Raw genomic sequence first — 21,502 nt, forward strand, 5'->3', positions numbered from 1 at the left:
TGGCAAGAAGAAAGTTAAATCACTGGCATATTTTCAGCACTCCGTCTAAGCCTCCAGCACCTAGCATGTCATTTATTTGTTTACCTGGCAACTATGCAGTATCTCTTGTTCCAATGCAAATGTCAGATTCTGTGTACCTGCTTAAAGCAATGTAATAAGGTCTACAGGGCAGATCATTCCAGTTTTACCACATTACACTGATGAAAGCCTTAAAAAAACAGAAACTAGACACATTTTTTCTTTTTCTCCTGGGCATTTTCCTGCCGTGTGTAGACTATGTCAAATAAAAAGTAGCTTTTCTTATTTCAGCACATAGGAAGGCTAATAATTCTAGGCATAACTAAAGAGGATCTGAAGTAGTTTTCAAATTCTTAATATTAAGCCTCATTACACTCCATCATTACTAAAAGTGCAAGTATTTATTTATATAAGAAATGTTTATTACAGTACTTTATTTTATTTTTATTTTTTTTAAAGCTTTATTGTTCATCTTCTTCTACATTTGTAAAGCTACACTTTAAGGGGAACTGTAGTCAAAATAATGTAATGAATATTTTTTTTTTTTTTTACAAAATTATTTTTTATAACCTATTTAGTCATTGTTTGCCTATTGCAAAATCTTCCCTCTCCCTGATTTACATTCTGAAATGTATCTGTAGGTGATCCCTGTAGAATGTTTGTTTACTGAGAGTTCTAAAGCCAGTAGAAAAGATCTTTGGTCTCCCAGAATGCTCTCATCCTTCTTTTTTCTTCTGATTTAATTATGTATACTTCTATGTTCTATAATTTCTTCTGTATTTTTTTTCTTCATGTTATTATTTGTCTTCTTCTGTTAACTTTCCTACAGCAAAAATACACATCCCATAGTCCTTTGTGTACTGTTAACTACTTTGGCATAAATTCATCACGGCTGACGATAAAAAAAAACAAGTTGGGAAAATACAGCATTCTGTATTTTAGACTTTTGTGTGCTAATTCATCAATATTTTCACAGGTGCGGTAGAAGTTCGGTAATTTTCCAAAGCCCTTTGTCCGTAACAGCAGAAGAGTTTGAGTAGTCTATGTTGTTACATCTATTCTCTGTGCAGAGACAGCATTACAATATAAGAGGCATCCCCACATCCCGTTAGATGTACAAGTTAGATTTAGAGCAAGCAGCGGCAGTAAATCTGTCTATTAGTCTCCATTAGTCTTTCTTAACATTTTATTTCTTTGCCATAGCTTAGATGAACTCCAAGAAACTTTACACATGCTCTGCTTAGGTGATTTCCCACTAGCTCCTCCGCATATTCAAACAGGAACCTAAGAGGTTAAACTGCCAAAGGGATATTTCAAGGAGTCAGCACCATCTTCAAAGGATAAGCTCTTTTATTAGTATCAGAACATCAAAAATCCAGGAGATCAAGCAACCAGCGACAGCTCCGCTGTTTCGGGCAATCTGCCCTTTCTCAAGCTGTTAAAGCATGTCCTCCACACTAAAGTCTCACATCATGTTCATATATATGGCTAACCAAATAGATCAGGTGACTGCAGTGCGACCAATCGCGCGTATGGGGCCGCCCGCGGACCTAATGGGGAACTACCAGCTTAATATTTAAATTCTGTTCAAGCCCAACCCCTCATGGCAACAAAGTTCCAAACGCCACCCCCTATCGCAACACAGCGATTCCTAATAGTATCAACTTGTCGTAGGGACGGCCAGATCTCTGCAGGTGGGTGGGGCTTGTATCCCCTGTGAATGCGGAGCGTCTGGTTGCCTAGATACAAGGTGACGCGATTGCCGCTATGTGGAGGCGTGTGCGGCATCGCGTCACGCTGTACGTGAGGTGTCACGTATGTCTATTGAAGTATACGAGGAGGAGGGGGACGGAGAGGCTCGCCGTGCACGCCCATACACACTGCTGATGACGGCGTAAGTTGCTACTATTAGGAATCGCTGTGTTGCGATAGAGCTTATCCTTTGAAGATGGTGCTGACTCCTTGAAATAGCAATTTGGAAGGACACCTGGAGTGCACAGGTGATTGGAGTGGAGAGCACGTCTACTTCTTCCTCGGTCCACCATAGGTGCTTGCTACACATTGTTTTGAAACTGCCAAAGGGAGGCAGAGGTCACGTTTTTTGATCCAATCTCTCTGCTCGCTGCCTGGGGGGTAGGAAAGCTGGACCCGCCAGAGAAGGCTTTGAGTTCAATCAAACAAGCTTGCAGGAGACAGGGGCTGTTTCTATTGGCTTCTGCTCCTGTCAGTCATAGGTAATCGTCTCTGCTTCCTTGGGTTTTGTGAGTCCTGCACTAATTACGAACTGATTCCGACAGAGGAGAACTGCCGGTAATTATAGAGGGATTTACTGCATGCTGTAACCTTGATGAATTGACATTTACTGACATTTGTTGAGGTGTTTACCGCACAAGTCAGCAATTTACCTCACTGCTCTGTAATTTCAGCTTTTCCTAAGTGCTGGGTAAAATCAGCTGTTTTCAGCATTAACGACTGCATTAATGCATGGTAAATTGACACCTTTGAAGACCTTGTATGTTAATCCTCTAATACTTAATCTAATGGTGGCCATACACGGTACAATAAAAACATTCGATTTTCCCGTTTATTCGATCTAAATGATCGAATTGAATGAAAGTTGAAAATATTTTTTTTTTCGATCAAGAAATTCGAACGATTATCCCGTTTTTTTCGGGAAAAATGATCGGACATGCTGGAAAAATCTTTATATTCGATCTAATGGAATAATCGAACTAAATTATCTATTCGAAAAATTGTACCATGTATGGCCACCTTAAGCCTATTATTTTTTATTTAGCATCAACATCTTCCGTAGCGCTGTACATAGTACAAAACAAATATTGGGGAACACATGCACATGAGAAGTTCAAGACACTGTGCAGTCAGGACAACCAGTAGTACATGTACAAATACATACATAGTTAATGTGTAGTTGGTACATTGTGAGAATCCCAGAGTGAAGTGCAGATAATTCACTATATAATAAAAACTTGTAGAATACTGTAACATGATATATATATATATATATATATATATATATATATATATATATATATATATATATATATATATATATTGGGGACACTTTGGCGCAGTTGGTGAGCTTAAGCGCGTTAAAGCGTAACCAAGAGCCCCTGTCACTGTTTTCCTGTTGTGTGCTGCAGCCCCTCTGTAATTATATATATATATATATATATATATATATATATATATATATATATACACACACACACATAGTAGTGTATATATATATATATATATATATATGTATATATATGCTATATATATATATATATATATATATATATATATATATATATATATATATATATATATATACAAACATCACAGCATGGTTAGCGGCCATGTTTTTTGTTTGTAAATACTGCCTAAAACTGGCGATTAAAAGCCAGGATCGCGACGGGGGGCTGTGGAACCGGCAAAGAGGGATCCAGGAGATCTCAGTGACTTGATTGGTATGTTGTTTATTGTACAAATCGGAGAGTACAGATTCACTTTAAGGGGCAAGAGACTGCTTGTATGCAAGGAGTTAATGACCACCACATATTGGCTTTAGATCCTCTTTATGAGGAGTCCGCCATTTTAGATGGAAAGGGTAGGGATAAGGTCCTTGACAGGATTCAAACTTGGGATTCTAGCCCTACAAGGCAAGATTGCTGTCCACCAGGCCACTCTCCCCATTTAGAAAAGGTAACACAAAGTTCAGAATCTGCATGATACCGAGTTTTGTGACTTTAAAGTATTTTGCATTGGAGTCTATGGTGCCAACTTTACCATTTAATTACAAAACCATCACACATATTGTCACCAAATTTGCCATCCTGTGTCAGGCAGTCAGGGCCACTTGTGGGAATATGTCACAGTTGGTTTTTAAATGTTTGTGATGATAGAAGTAATACTTTTGGTGAAGAAACAGATGTCTTAACCTGGAGAGGGGTTTTAGTAATTAGCATCACCAGGCCATATTCATTTCCTTTTAAACAATACCAGTTGCCTGGCAATCCTGTCGATCTTCTTGCATCAGTAGTGTCTGAGTCACAACTGTGAAACAAGCATGTGGCTAATGCAGTCAGACTTGAGTCAGAGCAGCTGATCTGCATGCTTGTTTAGGGTCTATGGCTAAAGTATTAGAGACAGACAGATCAGGGGGACAGCCAAGCAACTTGCATTGTTTAAAAGGAAATAAATATGGCAGCCTTCATATCACTCTCAGCTCAAGTTCCCTTTAAATTAAATCACAATACTATAGAGTGTGACAGTTAGCCAATGGGCTCAGCTTAAAGAAGCAGGACGTAACAGGCACACATTTATGACTCCTTCCTGAGTGTCACATCAAATAACAAACTGTTTCATAACAATGAAAAAATACATTAAATTAAGAAAAAGGATACAATGGCAACTTGTGTTATGTATTCATAGGTTTCCTTACTTCACAGGATCTGGACACAGGGTCACTTTAAGTATAACTAACACATAAAGGCTGTAATCAGCCCAATTATGCATTATTTTTATATTTGTATTACTGACTTTAACACTTTGACTTTGAATTAAACATGTAATATATTTCAGAGGTGTAGCATAGGACTATTGCTGCCGGCTAGCCACAATAAACCACTGTGGATGATTACAGGAATATAAGAAACACTAGGAGGAGGTCCCTGCCCTTACGAGCTTACAATCTAGAGGGTGGTATACTCAGCAATGAATGAGCATGGTAACATGCTTGAGCTTATTATCCCATGAGATCAGTTAAGAACTTATAAGGAATGTCCTTTCTAATATGTGACCCTGCACTCCCCCAGGCAGAGATGAGGAGTTGATGTTGAGGTAAGTAATATCTCATCACTCCCAGTTCCAGCAATGATCACTGCTCTGGCCTTGCAGCTTGCCTACTCCAGCTCCGTATTCAGAGTCCTGGCATGATGACATCATTAACTATATGCCGACCGGCTAACACCAATGGGCGTGGCCGCGGCCCAGGACCGCCTACCGCCGATTGGCGTAAAATCCTGGGGCTCTGATTTGCAGGAGATCGCACACAGGGCGCCACGCATCTCCTGCTCGGGGGCGGAGCTCTGCCCCCTCTTCAGTCTCCGAGCTGTGATTGCAGCTCGGGAGACTGTTAGACGGCGTGATCAACGTCTATTTACATAGTACAGCGCTGCGATCAGCAGCAGCGCTGTACTGGGGACAGCCGTGTGACACGGCTGTCCCCCTGGGGGACAAGAGAGCGATCGGCTCTCATAGGCAGATGACAACTGATCGCATGATTGGCTGGATGCAGGGAGGGGAATAACCAAATAAAAAAAAAGCATATTTTGTTTAAAAAATGCACAGATAAATATTTATAAAAAAAAAAAACAACTTGGGGGCAATCAGACCCCACCAACAGAGAGCTCTGTTGGTGGGGGGAATGGGGGGGGGGGATCACTCGTGTGCTGTGTTGTGCGGCCCTGCAGCTTGGCCTTAAAGCTGCAGTGGCCATTTTAGTTAAAATGTGCCAGGTCTTTAGGGGGGTTTACCACTGTGATCCTCAAGTGGTTAAGCCAGACCTGGAAAATTAGACATAGGGGGTGTAGGTACACTAAATCCATGTATACTCTTTCGGGACCACGCCTCATGCACACTAAGGTACTGTAATCAATTACCTAACGTTTCTTTTAAAATTAAATTGATTTTATTACTAGTACAGTACAAGTAGAAAAAAAGTATGTGACACAGAAAACAAAAAAAAATTGTCTCCAACTCTAGCAACATAATTTAAGTTATGTGATAAATGAGATAAATAGCTGAATGCAATTTACACTTTTTATCTACTGCAGCACTGTGTATGTTAAAGCTATAATGTGTGAAAATAGAGAAATGGTGTAAGATTTCAAATATATATATATATATATATATATATATATATATATATATATATATATATATATATATATACTGTGTTTCCCCAAAAAAGGCACTGTTCTATATTAATTTTTCATCCAAAATATGTACTAGGGCTTATTTTTGGGGAGCTCTTATATTTGTGGGGGTAGCCAGCTCCCCCTTTAGTATAAAGCCAGATCCCCCAGTATATGGCCAGATCCCCCTCAAGTATATAGCCAGATCTCCCAAGTATATAGCCAGATCTCCCAAGTATATAGCCAGATCCCCTAGCTAGTATAAGTAGCAGATAATCTCCCCACCACAACCACCACACGGCCGATTTACCTCCCCTGCTTCTGCCTCTCTCCTCCAGAAACTTGGATCCCCCTGCAGGCTGTGGCTAGCACTGTGCATAATTCAGCCTGAGCTCAGAGCTGCAGAGCCTCACTGATCAGCAGGGAAGGCAGCTAAAGTTGTACAGTAACAGCACCGCCCTCTACAGGAAGTAAACTGAGATCTCTTCCTGTACACAGGCTCTGTTACTGTTCAAGTTTAGCTGCCTTCACTGCTGATGCATCTGAATTATGCACAGCGTTAGCCACAGTCCACAGGGGGATCCAACTTTCTGGAGGAGAGGGGCAGAAGCAGGGGAGGTAAATCGGCCACAGCAGCGGCGGAGCAAGAGCGATGCGGGAGCGGGGAGCGCAGCTAGGTCTTATTTTCAGGGGATGTCTTCTCTTGCGCAGACGGGCCACGACTGGCCAAGGTTACAGGACCCGGTACCGGCGATACAGAAGGCTGAGGACGGCGGCATGGGTGCGATCCGTGCTCATGGGGCGGGAGGAAGCCCCCGGTATGTATAAAACTTTAATTGTAAATCGTCTCTGGTTTCCTTTAAGGGCTTAAATTGAAAGATAGATTGCAATACTGGTTTTAATTGGTTGTAAAATAAGTGATAATAATATTAATTGTAATATTAATCAAAAGCAAAAAATCGAGTGATCATTGAATAGTGTATGGCCAGCTTTACTCAAACCATCCCCCCAACAAAGCATGTGCAGCCATTCTGATTTTCCCAGCAATCTCAGCTACAAAATACAGGAGATCATTGAAAAGCAAAATTATAAAAATATCCTCACGTAGACCCCATTCCAGGAAATGCTTTTATTTTATTGTGGGAAATAAGCTAGAAACTTTAGGGGGATTTCATTTTTGCCTGTTCCCCTACTGGAGAACTCTTCCCTTGCCTTCTGTCTCTGTAAACTCCATTAGGGCCACAAAGCTCAACTAAACCCAAGACTGAATTTAAATTCTTAAAAGGAACCTGAGGTGTGAGACCTATGGAAGCTGCCATAATTATTTCCTTTTAAAAAATACCAGTTGCCTGGCAGTCCTGCTGATCTTTCTGGTCAGTAGGGTCTAAATCACACACCAGGAACAAGCATGCAGCTAATCTAGTCAGATTTTTGTCATAGACATCTGATCAGCGTGCTTGTTCAGAGCCCATGGCTTAAAGCAGTGGTCCTCAAACTAAGGCTCATGGGCCGAATGCGGCCCGCCGAGGCTTTTTCACTGCCCCCTCCCCCCAAACACAAAATGTATAACATATAGATGCGGCCCACTGTACCTGTAAATATCACCTGCTTGCATATAGAATAGCAGTGCTGGCATCACCCATCCACATACTGTAGAATTCAGCGAGCAGTAATTCACTGGCTTCCAGTCCAATTCTGCATTAGGTGACACTGCTGCCCAACTGGACGGCAGGTTGGTCACCTGGATATGCTTCACTGTCTGGTGCACAAAGACTGAATGGCTGCTGCTGGGAGTTCTCCTCCAGGCATGATTAGGGGGAATCAATACCTAGATGCAATGTAATGTTTTTCTGCATCATTATATGTATGTTCCGGCCCCCCAGCAGTCTGAATTATGTTGACAAGACCCTTGATCGAAAACGTTTGGGGATCTCTGGCTTAAAGTATTAGAGGTAGAGAATGAACAGGACAGCCAGGCAATGTGCATTGTTTAAAAAGAAACAAACATGTCAGCCTCCATATGTCTCTCACCTTGGGTTCCCTTTAAAGCACACATATTGTCAGTGCAGTTTCTAGGCTAAAATGCACCCAGGGCGAGGGTGTAAAAATTGCGCCCCCCCCCCCTAGGTTAGATAGGTAGGTGCCTCTCAGTATAGGTTAGATTAGGTAGGTGCCCCCTAGTATAGGCTAGATTAGACAGGTGCCCCCCAGAATAGGTTAGATTAGGTAGCTGCCCCCCAGTATAGGTTAGATAAGGTAGCTGCCCCCCCAGTATAGGTTAGATTAGGTAGGTGCCCCCTAGTATAGGCTAGATTAGACAGGTGCCCCCCAGAATAGGTTAGATTAGGTAGCTGCCCCCCAGTATAGGTTAGATAAGGTAGCTGCCCCCCCAGTATAGGTTAGGTAGGTGCCCCCCAGTATAGGTTAGGTAGGTGCCCCCCAGTATAGGTTAGATAGGTAGCTGCCCCCCAGTATAGGTTAGATTAGGTAGCTGCCCCCCAGTGTAGGTTAGATAGGTAGCTGCCCCCCCAGTGTTGGTTATATTAGGTAGCTGCCCCCCAGTGTAGGTTAGATAGGTAGCTGCCCCCCAGTGTAGGTTAGATAGGTAGCTGCCCCCCAGCGTAGGTTAGATTAGGTAGGTGCCCCCCAGTGTAGGTTAGATAGGTAACTGCTTCCCAGCGTAGGTTAGATTAGGTAGCTGCCCCCAGTATAGGTTAGATAGGTAGCTGCCCCCCAGCGTAGGTTAGATTAGGTAGCTGCCCCCAGTATAGGTTAGATAGGTAGCTGCCCCCCAGTGTAGGTTAGATTAGGTAGCTGCCCCCCAGTGTAGGTTAGATTAGGTAGGTGCCCCCCAGTGTAGGTTAGATAGGTAGGTGCCCCCCAGCGTAGGTTAGATTAGCAGCTGCCCCCCAGCGTAGGTTAGATTAGGTAGCTGCCCCCCAGTGTAGGTTAGATTAGGTAGGTGCCCCCAGAATAGGTTAGATAGGTAGATGCCCCCCAGTGTAGGTTAGATTAGGTAGCTGCCCCCCAGTGTAGGTTAGATTAGGTAGGTGCCCCCAGAATAGGTTAGATAGGTAGATGCCCCCAATAATGGAGGGGGGAGCCGCAGGGAGGGCAGCCCGACCTCTCCCTCCCTCTCCTCTCCCGGGCGCCCTCCGTGCTCCCCCCTCAGATGCAGAGTCCGTGAGCAGCAGGGAAGCGCTGTTTACAACTCACCGGCTGCCTGGCTCCAAGCGCTGCTCTCTCGCCGCTGGTCTCCTCTCTCTGTATACATACTGATACACGCTGCTTCCGGCTACAGGAAGCACCGTGTATCAGTACGTATACAGAGAGAGAGAGGAGACCAGCGGCGACAGAGCAGCGCTTGGAGCCAGGCAGCCGGTGAGTTGTAAACATCGCTTCCCTGCTGCTCACGGACTCTGCATCTGAGGGGAGAGCACGGAGGGCGCCCGGGAGAGGAGAGGGAGGGAGAGGTCGGGCTGCCCTCCCCGGCTCCGGCTCCCCCCTCCATTATAGCGCCCCCCTCCCAACAGCGCCCCGGGCGGCGGCACGCTCCGCACGGGGCAAGAAACGGGGCTGCATATTGTTTAGTGTGAATTGCTTTGGGCATTTTCAAATTCAAAAAGCCATTCTCTAGTTGTGCTTTCCTGCAGCTCTCTACCTATTTATACAGATGTAATGCTCCTGCAATTTGCTGCCTCCCTGGTCAGAATATGTCTTAAATCCTGTACACAATTCATTTCACAGGATATCAATCATTCCAGCATAATAACAAGACTGCCACCGCCTGGCATAAATCTAAAACCTATACATAACCCACAAGGAGCTGTCAATCAATGCACTCATTTATTAATACAATAAAACCATCTGCAGAACACACAATGGAAATAATCATCTCCTATAGTGAAAACCTAGACATGTAATTCCCAATGTAATAACACACATAGCCCCTATATTCCTTCACATTCCGGCAGATACCACTAGAATTCCTAAAGAGCTTCTTATAACTATTTGTTGCTGTATATTGATACAGTATGTAATCTCGTCGTCCTAATAATGTTTATCCTAGGAGGTTATGATGTCACATAGCCTTCTCCCTTACAGCACTTTGGGAGTGAGACAGGTAAAAAGGGTTTTGCGTGCCACCTTAGGCCATAATATGAATTAAGGCTCGCTGAGTAATTTGGGTGCCAGCAATAGCCGGAGCACAAATTACGCTATAAACGGCATAATTTGGATGGCAGCAATAGCCCCTACTCTTCCCCTACTGAATTAGGTTATCAGTAAGGGAATGGTTTTGTAAATAGTCGGGAACAGTGATGGACAAAGCCAACAGTGGGCCCCTGTGCAGAATAAACAAAGGGGCCCCATATGAATGACCATAATCATATCAGATTATAGTTGGATCCAAATAATATCAATGACATAAAAGTACATGAATCTAGGTTACATTCTGTAGGCACTGTGTTAATGTAGCACACACATTGTGTATTACTGGGCCAAAAGCAAATATCACTGTTCCTCCTGGGTTTCAGAGAGAAATACACAGAGAAGAGCCTACGGAGCTGTATGGGCTCTAAAGGGCATGGGGCCCCTGTGCAGCTGCAATGTTCCTGCTCACTACACAGAGGGGCAGAAAAGCATTTCACAGTGATACATCTTGCCAGCAGTAAAGATGCCAGCATCACTGATAGATTTAAAAATGTAAATCAGAGTGAGGTAAGAGTAGGCAAACATTGACTAAAAACAAAAGATTTTATTTAGTGATAGCACAGGCAACACGTTTCGCGGGTCTGAGCCCGCTTCCTCAGGCCAATAGCAGTGCCAAACTAAGTGATAAGTTTAGCTTGGGAAGCCTTATCACTTAGTTTGGCACTACTATTGGCCTGAGGAAGCGGGCTCAGACCCGCGAAACGTGTTGCCTGTGCTATCACTAAATAAAATCTTTTGTTGTTACAAAGATTTTGTCATCATTGAGGTAAGCTACCTCATTACCTTTTAAACTGTTTTTAAACATTTTTATCACCTCTTTTACCCAAATAGTGCATCCATTACCCCCACACGTCACCCGTCTGAGGGGCGGAGACAGAGCGTCTGTGGTTCTACCACGGTAGAGATCTGTCTCCTTCCTTTTTTTAAAGGAGTGCAACCACATCCAGGCACCCGGTGACCCCCCTGAGTGGAGTCGGGTTTATTGTTTCTACCTGCTTCCTGCGGTCGGTTGCCCGTCTGCAACCCACCTTTGTGAGTAGTTCTTTTTACTTCCATGATATCATTTGTCTTTACGTACCACATCATTGGGCTCCCTTCTTTTTTGTCTCCTGTGTATTTTTCCAGAGGGTGTTTCAACACCCAAACCAAACTACATTGACTAAAAAATGTATAAATAAATATTTAAAAAATTACCATTTTTTTCATTAAGTTATAGTCAGTAAATGTCCCTTTTATCTGATGCATATACACACAAATGTTATTTCATAGATCAGGTTACAGTTTGGGGCAGGGTACAGAACAGAAATGTTGTCAGGTTCCAGCTTTGTGATGGAAAGGGAAACATGCAGGGTAGCAGTTTCCACAGGTGGTTATAGATTTCTGTTGGGCTAATATGTATTATTATATAGTTACTTGATTTATTATGGAGCATTATCGTTTGGGGGATTGTGACTTGGATCAGATGATTTGGAGCAGATATTCCTCATATTGCTATTGGTAATGAGGTATGATTTGATGATGTCTAATGCTTATTAATAATATACTATTCATGATGGAATCTATACTGTGGGTCTCATCACATAAAGAGCAACAGACAGGTTTATGGTGGTCTTATGAGGGCCACGTTCGTATTAGTAATCTTCTGTATATATAAAACGGATATTAGTATAGGTATGTATGTGCCGCGATCACTCAAAAACTTGGTATACAGATCCCTTACTACCTGGAATGTCTGGGATGTTCTGGGGGCCTGTTGTCCCCCCCTGCAAAGCTGGGTGGAACCACAAACAGCCAATCAGATTTCACCCTTTCACGTCAATGGAAAAAATGGAAAAGGCTGCCATTCTCACAGTAATAAAGCCAGAGTATTCAAACTTGGCAGAATTGGTCACTTGGTGATTGAGGTTAAAGATTCAGAGAAAGTGGGTGGAGCATAAAACAGCCAATCAAATTTCAGCCATTCCTTTTAAATGGGAAAATGTAAACTGCAGCCATGATTAGACGCAGGGTTCTCCAACTTGCCACAATTGGTCACTGGGCTGGGATTAATATTCAGGAAAGTGGGTGGAGCAGCCACAACACAATAGCCAATCAAAATTCACCTATTGATTTTCAAGAGGAATATTTAAATTGCTGCCATTCTTACACTGTTATTGGCAGAGGCCTCAGACTTCCTATGGTCGGTCATTGAATGATTGGGGTTCAAATTTACTAGCGGGCAGAGCCACACACAGTCTAACAGATTTGTTTCATTTCAATGGGAAAATTAACATTATTGATGCCAAGGACCCCAAAGCTCACAAACTTGGCCATTGAGTGACTGCGTGTCAAGGTTAGAAAACAACAGCCAAATACATATGCGTGCAATGCTGGGTATTCCACTAGTGCAACATATAGTTCTATAGATTACAGAGATTAATGACAATCTTTATTTGGTACTTACGTATTATTCTGTTGACATAACAGCTTATCTGCATACAGCTGATTTGATGGCGGCTGCCATTAGCGATACATACTGTATTATTGTGTCAAAATAGTTAAGTAAAGGTGCTTTATTACAGCAGTGCCGGTAATCTTCTCCTCTCTGGATTACATGTGAATTTGATTACATCCTCCCATCAGTAGAGCTCTGCATGTTGGGAGCACCTTTACAAACAGTTATATAGTGGATTTGTTACAAACACAGAAAGAAGATGACATCTTGCAGTAATATAATAGCAATTGTCAGAAAATCCAGCATCACTGATTGCTATTCCCCAAGGCAGGGTCAGGTGAACAGGATGGGGCAAGCCTCGACAGGAGTGACACTGTCACCTGATTCAATCATACACGTTCAGCTCAGGTGACAGCAATCTAGTGCCCGTCTGCCTGTGGACTTACACTGGGCTGAAATTTGCTAAGTGCAGAGTTCAGCTTTAGGATAGAAAAGCACACAAGCATAGAAATTGAAACAATTGAAAAATTCAATTTCTACAGATCAATTTTTCTGGCTAGATTAGTCTGCTGCAAGGATTGCTAAACTGAAAATTCAAATGATCTTTTTTTTAGGTGAACAAACATTCAGTTAAAAATGACCTTTCTGAACACCGCTTTCTTTTGTCTGTTGCTGGCCTAAAGCTACCTATACACATGATTAGATCAGATGCCTCTGTACTTCGCTGCAGAAAGTAAAACTTCTGTATTAAAAAAATAAAAATGTTTTATGTGGACATATACAAATTATGGTACTTATCCGTTAGCCGGGCGCATCCGGCAGGTGGCGCTAATTACTATTCCCCCTCCAGGCCGACATGGATAGTAGGGAAAGATGTAACTCTGGTGGAGTTCTATCGCCACCTAGAGGATGCGCCCGGCTAACGGATAAGTACCCAAATAATTATGTCATTTAATGTTATTAAAATTTCTTTACATTTTGCAGGAACTGTATGTTCAAATAGCAATTTTTTGACAGACAGATCATTTTGGTGCAGAGCTGCGCCAATGATTTGGGCGCCGTCATAGGGCGTAATGAGAAATACGGCTACAGCGGTGCTCAGTCACTATTTTGGCCACTGCCGACTGCCGGAGCTCAAATTAGAAAAAAAGAGGTAATTTGGCTGTCGGAAATCACCAATGCCCAAATTACATCCTTCCCCAGAGTTTTGACAACTCGGAGGGGGAATAGCATTAACGCCACCCAGGACTCCGAGTTTGGCTGGAGCAGGGTGTGCTGTCTTTCAGCTTCACCTTGTGCCAAAAAATTGTCAGCTGTGTTTTTGTATGTATGCTAAATAAAGGCTCATTTTCTCTGGTATAGGTGGGATCAGATGTGATCAAGTGATCTATGCATGCCTTGTTCATCAATGCATTCAATGCATGTGTGGTCCAGAGAATTGATGGATGCTGCAATTTTTTTCCCCTCACACACACACACACACAAAAAATGTATTAGGTAGTGAATTTCAATCGGCTGTCAGTGCAAAATAGTTGTTTGTGCGCATATAGTGTCTGGAATTTGGTCATAGTGAGAACGGAGCCTCCCTCTTCCTGCATGTGTAAAGCTGGGGAGAGCAGAATAAATTAAAAATCTGGAGGAGGATCAGCTTAACTACAGAAAACTGACTACCTGCATTCCTCATTTTGCTGGCAATAATGCTGAGCTATGCATGCATGTCTCTGCACCATATAATACATTTGAAATAATGATTGAAAACGCATTTGTGCTGTATAGATCTGCACTGAGGGTATTGCTTTTCTAAGCCTTTTCTTATCCTCAAAACTGGAATATCAGTTTAAAGCGGACCTGAACTCAGAACTTCCTCTCTGCTCTAAAAGATACACAACAGCATAATAACTTTTAAAGAAAAACATTTCTTTGTTACAGCTGATACAAATGCTGCAGTAAATCTGCAGTGTGTCTACTTACTGCTTTCATGGATGCAGACATGTTTTTAACATCCTGTGTTTAAAAATTAGCTGCTCTGCCGTGGCAGAATAAATTCCTGAGCTGACACAGCTGAGAGATCAAATTATGATGGTGATTAGTCACAGGTGAGGGGGAATTAGAGAGGTTAAACTCTCTAAATACATACAGGGTGCATTTATCTGTTTTCCTTCTGTCCTGTGGAAGAGTTCAGGTCCACTTCAAAGTAGACGTATACAAAACCAGAGTAAAATTGACACATACAGGCAGCGCACAGCAATCCTACCAGTACTTGTGCAAGTTATGTAGCATGTTATGTACACAATGCGCACATTCCTAATAAAACGTGCATTATGCAAACATGTGTACATAACTTGGGTTGCGTTATTTGCACAAGTACTGGTAAAATTGCCTTGTGCTGCCTGCGCATGTCAATTTTACCGCAGTTTTGTGAATATGCTCCTATATCAAAAAGCCTTATCTATAATGACAAAAACATTTTCTAAAGACCACTCCCTGGGCTCACGATCATGTGACTATGATTACCAAGATGCCTGCCCTTCTGAGAGATTTACATTTCATGCCTACATGCAATAGAGTTAGGCATAACACATTTAGCACCTTTAAATCAGGACAGGTAAATTTCTTGATTAAACAGGCGGATTTTTTTTTTTTTTGGTAAGAGGCTTATACTCTGAAAAGTGTATTAGCTACAGTAGCTTGCAATCAAAGTAAGTCCTAAGATAAAGTACCACTTTAATTCTTTTGTCTGATATGCACCGAACACCTAACTTGGTCCCTGTGACACAAGAGTCACATTATAATTTATTAAAGCTCAAGAATTCGCTACGCAGGAACGTCTGCATAAACCCACGTACATTTTTTATATTTCGCAAATACTAGCCTTGCCACCTTTGAGTCAGAAAAAATGATCATCTTGACCCCTGCTATGACAGATAGAATTAGCAGGTATTATTTGTGACCTATTTAAATCAACCTTTCCACAGGAGTAAATGCTGTCTAAATCTCCAGCCGGAAAAAAAATAGCTGTAATATAAAAAGCCTGGGTAGAAAATTGTTACTGCCAGCCTTCATAAGATCATATGGAGGTTTGAAAAATGTTATTTTCCGCTCTGCTCTACAGTTAAGCTTTAGGGTAAATTGTAATAACGCAGCTTTTCTAGAATGCATTGTTAAGTCTCATGACACAGTCTCGCCTTTTGCCCGAGGCTTTGGCATTTCTTTTTTTTTTTTACATGAAAGGGACTAAAGTCTGCAATATGCAATAATCAACTTTTATATGTTCTAAAGCCCATTGAATCCTGGCTAGCCATTTATTTGTAATCATCAAACAGTAAGCCATTTTCAGACGGTGAATGCAGGAAAAGTCTCGATACTTTAGCTAAAATTTCAGTCACTTGCTGCGCGGTTCCTCTTGAGAAATTATATTTTCAAGCTCTGGCAGAGCGCTCAAACTGCATCCAGTCTATTTCTGTCCAGCTAATTTACAGAGGTGTTCCTATCCTAAGTACTGCATTACATTCTGTCCAATGTTCTTCAGATTCATATAAATCTCTGTAATTAAACTCTCCAGACTATGCAATCAGTTTTGTCCTGATTCTATATCAGGCCACCATTTAAGTGTCTTGTGTCGGCTTAGCTAAAGGTGTTCACTGGCTTGCTTCCAGGGCACTCAGAATTTGTATTTAGGCTACAGGTAAATATTCAAAAGAAAAAGAGACTATTCTAAATAGATCACCAACCCAGGAAGTAATCAAATAAATATATCTTTATTGCAAATTAATCATACTCGTGGTTGAAAACAATTAAAACTTTTATATATGATGAGAGGGGCAGGGCCAGTAATTATACATGGTTGTAATAATTTCTTTATAATAAACACGATCCAGTCCACAACGCAAGACGGATTAAGCACCAATGCAAAAGTACAAAAATTACAAAAAAAATACAGTGTATAAAAAGACCACCACAATAATTGAGCGATTTCCTTGGGCTGTCGCAGCAAAATTCAGGAGAAGCCCCCTACCCTTGCAAATAACTGAGACGATCAACAAAAACCATTTAGTGCTAGAGTGCTCTTAAATTGTGCAAATTCGACACAAGTGATACATTTCACAAACCATGGGCCCCTAGAGGTAGTAGTATATGAGCATCTCAAAATTTGATCTCCCGTTTTATGCTTACCAGAATTTTATTTGCTTTACCTACCACCGTTTGGCATTGTATAGGATTACTTAACTTGTTATCAACTAGTATTCCCAATTCCTTCTCCAAATCGGATGTTCCCAGCTGTATGCCATTTATTTATATGGTGCTTTATTTATATGAAACACTGTTTCCTGATCCTACTGACATTCAGTTTTCCTCTGTTTCTAATATGTTATGTCACTTTATATTAAGGCTCATCCATACTTGTTATAGTTTGGATAATTTTACTGTACAACCTTACTACTTCTATGTTCAACAAAAGTGAAAACTAAATTGTGCAAATTCCACAAAAGTTCATACAGTATGCATAGTATTATTAAGATATACTGTATTATGCAACTGATTTGTGCAGTAAGATGCAGATTAGTCACAATATAGTGCGAGTGCAAAGGTGCATATGCAAATCACTGTAAGAGAACTATCAGACTGTCGAAGTCCTCAAATCACAATGGGAATTACGGTAAACCCATCTATTCAGTGCAGAGCCCCTGATGAGTCATTTATGACAAATAGCATAGGTCGGAGCTAGGAGACGCATGATGCTCAAGCACAAGGAAGTAAAGGAGAAAACATGTGTGGACGGCAGCGGCCAGAGACGTGCTGGTAATCAGACGGCATTCATTCATTCAAGTGCTAATTTTCCTACTGACACCCTGCAAGTGCAATATGATTATGTTTTGAGATCTAGATTCAAACTGCTGCCCAGGTCAGAGGAGGGCTGGTACGCTTTTTAAGTGTCCAACCGGTGACTGACACTCACAAGGGGGGGGGGGGGGCTGTCTTTATTTTCCTGGAGTGGGACCAGCTTGTTCTGGAGTGAATTTAACAACTGAACTATGAGCACCGCTCATTTATATGCTTAACTGTGCTAGAGATGGGTGTGGTTATGCACGCTCACAGGGGAAAATAACATAAGCTAAGGGAGGAGCAGCACAAACCGAATTTTATGCAATACTATGCAAAGCATGCACGCAGCACGCGGTGCTCATAGTTCAGTTAGTAGCTAGTAGAAAGTGAGGTGTTTTTAATTTCATTTCTCCCATTTAGCTGACCCCTGGGCTTTTGGCATGGTTCCCACTAGAACGCTGATAAAAACTAGCACTTTTGCCTGGTTAGAGTAGGACTCACCAGATTGGGGACACTTTGGCGCAGTTGGTGAGCTTAAACGCGTTAAAGCGTAACCAAGAGCCCCTGTCACTGTTTTCCTGTTGTGTGCTGCAGCACCCTCTGTATTTATATATTTCTTATGGAGTCTGGGGACCTCCAGTGCTGCGTGCATGCTTTGCATAGTATTGCATAAAATTCGGTTTGTGCTGCTCATCCCCGGGTTATATTATTTTCCCCTGTCAGCGTGCATAACCACACCCATCTCTAGCACAGTTAAGCATATAAATGAGCAGTGCTCATAGTTCAGTTAGTAGCAAGTAGAAGGTGAGGTGTTTTTAATTTCATTTCTCCCATTTAGCTGACCCCTGGGCTTTTGGCATGGTTCCCACTAGAACGCTGATAAAAACTAGCATTTTTGCCTGGTTAGAGTAGGACTCACCAGATCGGGGACACTTTGGCGCAGTTGGTGAGCTTAAACGCGTTAAAGCGTAACCAAGAGGCCCTGTCACTGTTTTCCTGTTGTGTGCTGCAGCACCCTCTGTATTTATATATTTCTTATGGAGTCTAGGGACCTCCAGTGCTGCGTGCATGCTTTGCATAGTATTGCATAAAATTCGGTTTGTGCTGCTCATCCCTTGGCTTATCTTATTATATATATATATATATATATATATATATATATATATATATATATATATATATATATATATATATATATACAGTGGGTTGCAAAAGTATTCGTCCCCTTGAAGTTTTCCACATTTTGTCATATTACTGCCACAAACATGAATCAATTTTATTGGAATTCCACATGAAAGACCAACACAAAGTGGTGTACACATGGTACACATGAGAAGTGGAACGAACATCATACATGATTCCAAACATTTTTGTATTTTGTATTGCAAAGCGGTGTGTGCATAATTATTCGGCCCCCTTTGATCTGACTGCAGTCAGTTGCCTATAGACATTGTCTGATGAGTGCTAATGACTAAATAGAGTGCACATGTGTGTAATCTAATGTCAGTACAAATACAGCTGCTCTGTGAGGGCCTCAGAGGTTGTCTAAGAGAATATTGGGAGCAACAACACCGTGAAGTCCAAAGAACACACAGGACAGGTCAGGGATCAAGTTATTGAGAAATTTAAAGCAGGCATTGGCTACAAAAAGATTTTCAAAGCCTTGAACATCCCACGGAGCACTGTTCAAGCGATCATTCAGAAATGGAAGGAGTATGGCTCAACTGTAAACCTACCAAGATAAGGCCATCCACCTAAACTCACAGGCCGAACAAGGAGAGCGCTGATCAGAAATGCAGTCAAGAGGCCCATGGTGACTCTGGATGAGCTGCAGAGATCTACAGCTCAGGTGTTAGACTCTGTCCATAGGACAACTATTAGTCATGCACTGTACAAAGTTGGCCTTTATGGAAGAGTGGCAAGAAGAAAGGCATTGTTAACAGAAAGCATAAGAAGTCCCGTTTGCAGTTTGCCACAAGCCATGTGGGGGACACAGCAACCATGTGGAAGAAGGTGCTCTGGTCAGATGAGACCAAAATGGAACTTTTTGACCAAAATGCAAAACGCTATGTGTGGCGGAAAACTAACACTGCACATCACTCTGAACACACCATCCCCACTGTAAAACATGGTGGTGGCAGCATCATGCTCGGGGGGTGCATCTCTTCAGCAGGGACAGGGAAGCTGGTCAGAGTTGATGGGAAGATGGATGGAGCCAAATACAGGGCAAACTTGGAAGAAAACCTCTTGGAGACTGCAAAAGACTTGAGACTGGGGCAGATGTTCACCTTCCAGCAGGACAATGACCCTAAATATAAAGCCAGGGCAACAATGGAATGGTTTAAAACAAAACATATCTATGTGTTAGAATGGCCCAGTCAAAGTCCAGATCTAAATCCAATCGAGAATCTGTGGCAAGATCTGAAAACTGCTGTTCACAAACTCTGTCCATCTAATCTGACTGAGCTGGAGCTGTTTTGCAAAGAAGAATGGGCAAGGATTTAAGTCTCTAGATATGCAAAGCTGGTAGAGACATACCCTAAAAGACTATCAGCTGTAATTGCAACAAAAGGTGGTTCTATAAAGTATTGACTCAGGGGGCCGAATAATTATGCACACCCCACTTTGCAGTTATTTATTTGTAAAAAATGTTTGGAATGATGTATGATTTTCGATCCACTTCTCACATGTACACCACTTTGTATTGGTCTTTCACATGGAATTCCAATAAAATTGATGCAGGTTTGGGGCTGTAATGTGACAAAATGTGGAAAACTTCAAGGGGGCCGAATACTTTTGCAACCCACTGTGTATATATATATATAGTGTGTCTGATGCTGAAACTAGGATATTTAACATATTATTAGATATACTGAATAATATACAACATTTAAATGTATATTATTGCAGTGCCTCCTTAAATGATCATTGTAGAATAAGTAATACCTTACCTCTTTTCACAGTTGCTTTGCTTTATTTGATGACATAAAACAGGATGCAGGTCCACATGGAACAATCGTTTTTTTCATTTAGCTACCAGCGCTGTGTAATACATAGCGACTTTATGACTAATTTATAATAATAATGCCTTTCAGTAGGCATAAGGCACAAAAAAGTCTGAAAAGCAAATTTCACCTTGTTTACTCTGTGCTATTACTAACTGTAACTAAGCTATTTTATTTTTGTTTTTTTCAGAATCCTCCGGACATTTTACTATTCCAATACACTCTAAGCCATAGGAGTTAAATGGGGACCATCTGACTTTTGTTGAGGTGTGATTATAGAATTAGTGACTAAAAATGAATGTTGTACAATCAGCGCTGCAGCGAGTTCAAACCTTCTCAGTGGGCTGTGAAATCTGCACACTGTCATCTAACACAACATAACAATGGCTGTATTTCTATTCCTCTTACAGAAATGTCATTCTACAGAGAAAAGGGGGGCAAAAACATAGCTGAATTGTTCACACATTGTTCTCTAAGGCTGGAGATTATTAGAAAACAAATATGAGCCTGCACAGCTGGCCTACACTTATTAAAATGTGTCTGCTATTAAATGGCAGATATCCAACCCCAGCCTGCTTCATATTGGGCTACCCCAAGTGATTGCTTCTGTATACACACACATGATGGGTTTGATTCATGTAAGGTCAGCAGCATTGCAATATGTACAAATCCAGTCCGGGCTCAACTAATCATGTGGAATTATTCCTCCTAGAATGAAATTTTATTTTCAGCAGTTATACAACATATACAGACCAGCACAATGTTTTGGGCAACACGCCCTTTGTCAAGTGATTGATCAACTGGTGCAAACTTAACACATATATAGAACACAGTGAAACAAACACACCCACATCAATGATCAGTGGGCGGGCTCAACCTTTAGTTCACATATTAACCCTTTTGAGTAGAGAACAGCTATAGCATAGCATTACAAAAAACATGTCAGACTAAAGTCCTCATTGAAGCTATTCGATAACTGCGTCCCCAACCTATCCATCCACCAGGCCTCCCGCCTTAACAGGGTGGTCCTATTATGTCTACCTTCCTGCTTCTGGACCACCTCTAGTACATGCACAGCAATGCCA

At 41.7% G+C, this 21,502-nt stretch overlaps 1 protein-coding gene and 1 long non-coding RNA gene across 7 annotated transcripts in view; one reads left to right on the forward strand and one right to left on the reverse strand.

Moving 5' to 3' along the window:
* The window catches only part of LOC137563160 (uncharacterized), a 119,752-nt gene extending 99,086 nt beyond the window's left edge, over positions 1–20,666 (forward strand). The window contains exon 4 of the long non-coding RNA XR_011030274.1: positions 20,608–20,666. This is a non-coding gene — a long non-coding RNA (uncharacterized lncRNA). The remainder of the gene's footprint in view (positions 1–20,607) is intronic.
* Positions 1–21,502, reverse strand: part of LOC137563158 (uncharacterized) — a 246,475-nt gene that overhangs the window by 174,444 nt on the left and 50,529 nt on the right. The gene's annotated exons all lie outside the window — the stretch shown is intronic.

The sequence above is a fragment of the Hyperolius riggenbachi genome, chromosome 3, assembly GCF_040937935.1.
Source record: "Hyperolius riggenbachi isolate aHypRig1 chromosome 3, aHypRig1.pri, whole genome shotgun sequence".
Taxonomy (NCBI): domain Eukaryota; kingdom Metazoa; phylum Chordata; class Amphibia; order Anura; family Hyperoliidae; genus Hyperolius; species Hyperolius riggenbachi.